Source organism: Wyeomyia smithii, chromosome 1 (genome assembly GCF_029784165.1).
Source record: "Wyeomyia smithii strain HCP4-BCI-WySm-NY-G18 chromosome 1, ASM2978416v1, whole genome shotgun sequence".
Lineage (NCBI taxonomy): Eukaryota > Metazoa > Arthropoda > Insecta > Diptera > Culicidae > Wyeomyia > Wyeomyia smithii.
Window position 1 is genome coordinate 90,831,266 of NC_073694.1, and position 6,996 is coordinate 90,838,261.

Here is a 6,996-nt window from a genome sequence, read left to right on the forward strand (position 1 = left end):
ATTGTCCCATGGGAATCGTAATCCATGTTCAAGTCGGGGCCGACGGAATAGTCCGAGTAGCAACGGTTCGCGTCGGGTAAAAAATCTACAAACGAAATGCTAGGTTATTGGCCCCCTTACCTATCGAAAATTCAACAATGGTGGAGGAGCCTATAGTCATCGAAAACGAAGAACATACCAACGAGCCACCTCCTCCTGCCTCAGCCAGCAACATTTGGAGCAACAGAATTCGCTCCAAAGGGGGGAGAAAATGGTGCGATCAACGCGCCAACCATTAGCCCAAACGTGTAGTCAGCACATAATGTGCCACTTAGTGGTGGCATGAAGTGTCGCGGACTCAATATTCAAACCTATGCATCGAAATGACTCAGCTTAACGATGAACGTAGCACATCGTCAACCAAGCAGCAAACGATGTGGAGTTATTTTATCAGCAACCACCACCGAACACCGGACGTAACCCGAGATGTGGCCTTTTACTCCCGACATCACTGTGGAGAACAACATCTCCGCACACAACGTGGTGGGGTATACAATAGACCCTATCCGTAATCGCGGTTATCATCGCGATCATCGTTTGGCGAAGGCGCAGGAACGCGCGTCGCCTTAAGGAGTTGGAGAGTGCCGCGAGAAAGCTGCTTCAGAAACAAAATATAAGTTCAGTATGAACAATCGAGAAAATATAATTCAGTCTAATCCAGAAGTTGAACGTGTCGCGTTCTCATTTTTATCACAGTCCGGTCCGGGATTCGTGCCGGTTCATAAGTCCACTTTGCAAAGTAAAAGAATCAATTTGGCAAACAGCCCTTGCGGGAATATTTAAACTCAATTTGCCTCTAAATCGAAATTCAAAGCTATGATAGGTAATTGTTCTTCATTGAAATGTTTGTTAATGTTCAGGAAAGACATTTGAGGAAAAATAATAGGTATCTTATTGCTAAAAGTTACTATATTACTTTAAAAACTACGTATGTTTGAAGACGTTTTTCTGCATAAAAAAATACTCTTTTTAAAATTTATATATATTATACATATAATACATGCAAAATTTTGACTTTTTGAGCATGAGCACAATTCGCCTGTGGGCATCAAAAGCTTCGGCCCTCACAAGTTCCTATCTCACACCTCCACGAGTCATATGATTACACTAGACTGCCGGTTGAAACATGGATACAACTGGTTGGTGTTGCCTGGGCAATGTTGTCATCCGACAATAGCTAAGTGAGAAGGTGCGACGCGATCATTGGCGCGTTAACTATATTCCGGCGGTAGAGGAAATGCTTCGCCAACCCGAGCGTCTGTTCACCAAGATGGTGCGGCTCAAAACGCCATCTGATCTCCATGTTAGAAGCGGCTGATCAACGTCCTGGTGGCAGCGTGGGACTCCAAACAGAGCTGACACGATGGTCCCCCGGAGAGACAGGGGGTTGGAGAAGGCCCAACGAGCCGCCCCGGAAAACAACATGTTACAAACAACGTAAGAGATAACACGGTTCGGAACAATCGGCATGGACCTAGGCAACGAAATAAGGACTGCGATTGGAAACTTGGGACATGGAACTGCAAATCGCTCTGCTTTCCAGGATGCGACAGGATAATATATGACGAGCTACATCCACGAGACTTCGAAGTCGTAGCGCTGCAGGAACTTTGTTGGACAGGACGGAAGGTATGGAAAAGCGGGCACCGGGCGGCTACTTTCTACCAGAGTTGTGGTACCACCAGCGAGCTGGGAACCGGCTTCATAGTACTGGGTAAGATGCGCCAACGCGTGATAGGGTGGCAGCCGATCAACGCAAGGATGTGCAAGTTGAGGATAAAGGGCCGGTTCTTCAACTACAGCATCATCAACGTGCACTGCCCACATGAAGGAAGACCCGACGACAAAAGAAGCGTTCTACGCGCAGCTGGAGCAGGTCTACGATAGCTGCCCGCGACGGGACGTGAAAATCGTTATTGGGGACTTGAATGCTAAAGTAGGACGGGAGGCAATGTACAGATCGGTAATCGGACCAGATAGCCTGCATGCCGTGTCTAATGATAACGGCCATCGGTGCGTAAACTTTGCGGCCTCCCGTGGTATGGTAGTCCGAAGTACCTTCTTCCTTCGCAAAGGTATCCACAAATCCACCTGGAGATCACCCGACCAACAGACAGAGAACCAAATCGACCACGTTTTAATCGACGGCAGGTTTTTCTCCGACATCATCAACGTTCGTACCTACCGCAGTGCGAATATGGATTCGGACCACTACCTAGTAGCTGTGTGCATGCGCTCAAAACTATCGACGGTGTATAACACCCGCCGAAGTCGAACGCCGCGACCAAATATTGAGTAACTGCGGGACGCCGAGGCTGCACAGGATTACGCGCAGTAGCTGGAGGCAGTGCTACCTACGGAAGAGCAGCTTGGCGCAGCTACTCTTGAAGATGGCTGGAAAAGCATTCGATCCGCCATAGGTAACACTGCAGTAGCGCTACTAGGTACAAGGGCCCCGAATCATAGAAATGACTGGTTTGACGGCGAATGCAAACGGTTAGTCGAGGAGAAGAATGCAGCACGGGAGAATGCTGCAACACCGTACGAGAGCGAACGTGGAACGATACCGACAGGCACGGAACAGCCAAAACTCAGTCCTCCGAAGGAAGAAGCTCCAGCAAGAGGACCGAAATCGCGTAGCGATGGAAGAGCTGTACCAAGCTAACGACACTCGGAAGTTCTACGAGAAGCTGAACAGCTCCCGCAAAGGCTTTGTGCCGCAAGCCGATATGTGCAGGAGCTTGGACGGCAACCCCCTAACAGACGAGTGTGAGGTGATCGAAAGGTGGAGGCAGCACTTCGACGAGCATCTAAACGGCGATGCAGTAGAGCGCGAGGACGGCATGGCAATTGATCTTGGTGCACGAGCAGAAGATATCAGAATTCCAGCCCCCGATCTTCTGGAGGTGGAGGATGAGATTGGTCGGCTGAAAAACAATAAAGCTGCTGGAGTGGACCAACTTTCCAGCGAGCTACTGAAATACGGTGGAGAAACACTGGCTAGAGCCGTGCACTGGGTCATTGTCAAGGTTTGGGAGGAAGAACGAGTACCGGAGGAGTGGATGGAGGGTATTGTGTGTCCCATCTACAAAAAGGGCGACAAACTGGAGTGCTGCAATTACCGGGCAATCACTCTGTTGAACGCCGCCTACAAGGTACTCTCCCAAATACTTTGCCGTCGACTATCACCATTTGCGAAGCAGTTCGTGGGGCACTACCAGGCGGGATTTATGGATGCCCGCGCCACCACGGATCAGATATTCGCGGTTCGGCAGGTTATGCAGAAATGCCGCGAATATAACGTGCCCACACATCATTTGTTCATCGATTTTAAATCGGCGTACGACACAATCGATCGCTACAAGCTATGGCAAATTATGCACGACTACGGATTTCCGGACAAACTGACGCGGTTGGTCAAAGCGAAGATGGATCGAGTGATGTGTGTAGTTTGAGTCTCGGGGGCACTCTCGAGCCCCTTCGAAACCCGAAGAGGTCTAAGGCAAGGTGACGGTCTCTCGTGCCTACTGTTAAACATTGCCCTGGAAGGTGTCATTAGAAGAGCGGGGATTAACACGAGTGGCACGATATTCCAAAAGTCGGTTCAACTGTTTGGTTTCGCCGACGATATTGACATTGTGGCTCGGACCTTTGTGAAGATGGCGGATACGTACATCGGACTAAAGGCTGAAGCCAAACAAATTGGACTGGTCATCAATGCATCGAAGAAAAGGAAGGAAGGGGTTCACGAGAGGACAGTGCTAACCTCCCACCTCGAGTTCAATTTGGTGGTGATGAAATCGAGGTGGTTGATGAGTTCGTGTATCTGGGCTCCCTGGTAACTGCCGACAACGATACCAGCAGAGAAATTCAACGGCGCATTATGGCAGGAAATTGTGCATACTTTGGTCTCCGGAAGACGCTCCGATCGAGTAGAATTCGTCGCCGCACCAAGTTAACCATCTACAAGACGCTGATCAGACCGGTAGTCCTCTACGGGCATGAGACATGGACTATGCTTGTGGAAGACCAACGCGCCCTTGCGGTCTTCGAGCGGAAGGTGTTGCGTACCATCTTCGGTGGACTGCAGATGGAAAACGGAGTATGGAGAAGGCGAATGAACCACAAACTGCAGGAGCTGCTTGGGGTGCCATCTATCGTACACAAGGCTAAGATAGGCAGGTTGCGGTGGGCATGTTGTAAGGATGTCAGACGACAGCCCGGTAAAGATGGTTCTTGAAACCAATCCGTCAGGGACGAGACGGAGAGTTGCATAGCAGGCAAGGTGGATCGATCAGGTGGAAGACGACCTGCGGACCCTACGCAGACTGCAGAGCTGGCGAACTGCAGCCATGGACCGAGTGGAATGGAGACGACTCTTACGTACAGCAAAGGCCGCACCACGGCTTGGGACTGTTTGGTAAGGTACAATCCGCCTGTTAATTAAATTTTTTTTTTCAATAAAATGTATATATATTAATATATATATATATATATATATATATATATATATATATATATATATATATATATATATATATATATATATATATATATATATATATATATATATATATATATATATATATATATATATATATATATATATATATATATATATATATATATATATATATATATATATATATATATATATATATATATATATATATATATATATATATATATATACAGAGCCGGATTTACGATTGTGGGGGCCCGGGGCTCAGTTTACAGTGGGGGCCCCAGAATAAAACAAACCCGTTTTTTTATCTTACGAGTTAAAAACACTTATTTCTCATTGAAAAGTTACCAAAAATTTGCTAGAATTTTCTCTTACGAGTTTTTTTTTGCAGAGAACTTGTTGATTGAATAATCAACATTCAGCTCCTTCAGAATATTGTACTCTCAACTTAACAATACTAAGTTTGACAGCCTTTCACTCTTCATAGTCGTACGCAACCAATTTTCAATCAGTTTCATCTTCGATAAAGACCTTTCTCCAGTTGCGTTCGAGATCATTAGGCTCAAATAAATAAAAGTATGCAACTGCTCGAAATCCGGAATTTTTTTCTTGATATCTGAAAAATAAAAACCTACCGCAATTCGAAAAAAAAGAAAAAAAGACTGCGCAAATATAGGGCTACGCTGGCAATAATCTACAGAACCTAGGAAAAAACTAGGGGTAAGCGGGGTAAGACCGCCCCCTTAAGCAATTCTGTTTATAGAAAAAAAAAGTTGCGGCTGCAATTTCATTTATTCTTCGCTAAGAGGTTCTTCTATTCAATACCCGCATTTAAAAAATAAGAACTGAAATATTTTTGTTTATTTTTCAATTTTTCATAAAGTTTTTTTTCAATTTTTAAAAATTGATTGAAAATGTGCAGATCTTTTTCATGCGGGGTAAGCCCGCCCACCAGCGGGGTAAGATCGCCCACCATTTTTTGAGGATAAACAATATTTTTAGGGCCGAAACGGTTGATTTTATCGGTATAGTGTTTCTGACAAAGTTGTGGATGGAATTTTTTTTTCTTTTTAAATAAAATATACACTGTGAAAAATCTGAAAAAAAAATTCTAAGTTTCAACTTATTTTGTTTTCTGATTATTCAAGTTCAGATCAATGTTTAGGTAACTTTTTTGGTTTTCAAAATAAATAGATTTTTCAGAATTGGGGGTTTTCAAGATATTGAATTCATAATATACCTATCTTTAAGCTAAAAATTATAACTCATTAAACCTGTCTGTATGATTCTTTTGAAGACTTATTATGTATAGAAAAATACTAATCATTATTCTTTCGTTTATTTATATTTTCAATTTTCTATGTTTTTTTTTTTTGAAGAACAAAATTATCAACGACTCTAACCAAACAAACCGTCAAAAAAAAAATTCTTCACGAAAATTTAGCTATTAATATTTCTATTACTCCATGATCCAACAACCATAAAATTTTAGCTTATCCTTTGTAGATTTTACAGGCAAAACATATTTTTTCAAATAAATTTGAAAAAAAAAATATATTTTTAATTCTATTTTTATATCTTTTCTTTAAATTTTTTTAGAGTGTGTATTTTTTTCGGAAGTAAATAACTACTATTTTCAATTCTGCCGGAGACGTCATACCAATCAATCAAACCGTCATGGCTCTAAAATTATTTTGGTTCATTAACACCATTTTCACACAGGTTTACTTTTTTCAAAAATAAGTCTTGTTAAAATATATTACTAGAAAAGCTTCAACCAAATCGAAAATGGTCGATTAACATCGATGTCTTATGTGGCTTGAAGTTGCTTTACTGATCCTGTAAATATTCCCTTTGTAGTGTCGAGGCATTTGGGTCGTGAAGTAAAACAACAAGCAGTTGGATACGTGGCGGTTTTACCCCTTGTATAGTGGGCGACTTTACCCCCAGTGGAACATTTTCATATTTGACCGAAAAAGTAGTCAAAATTACAAGATTACTCACGGCTTCGATATTCCCGAAAGAAGATAGATTCAGGCAAGCGATTAAACGTAAATTCACGAACAAAACAATAGATTTTTAGACTGAAAAACCTTAAGTCCCGTTGCCGCAAAACAATAGCGCATTTACTGGTTGCCAGCTGAAAGGTTGTTTTTGATTATTTCTGCGACCGTTCGCGCACTATCAAAACAGAAAAACGTGCAAAATATTATGTAATTATACTGTGATAGACACGTTAAAGAAATTTTTCAATTATTTTATAACTTGGTAGTAAAACTACAGTGGGCGGTCTTACCCCGCAGGGCGGTCTTACCCTGTTTACCCCTACACACTTCTGCAGGTCAATAAAATCTGCACACGGACTCTGAAAATCTGCATTTTGCAACGCAAATCTAGTATCCCTGATTCGGATAGGTAAACTTATTTTCGGAATCAACAGCAATGTATAAAAAAAACTTGTGGATTATCTTCTTTCCTGCTTGATTTCCCAT

The 6,996-nt window shown here is 42.7% G+C and overlaps 1 protein-coding gene across 1 annotated transcript in view; it reads left to right on the forward strand.

Moving 5' to 3' along the window:
- LOC129718319 (uncharacterized) overlaps positions 1-6,996 on the forward strand; it is a 381,616-nt gene that overhangs the window by 369,565 nt on the left and 5,055 nt on the right. The gene's annotated exons all lie outside the window — the stretch shown is intronic.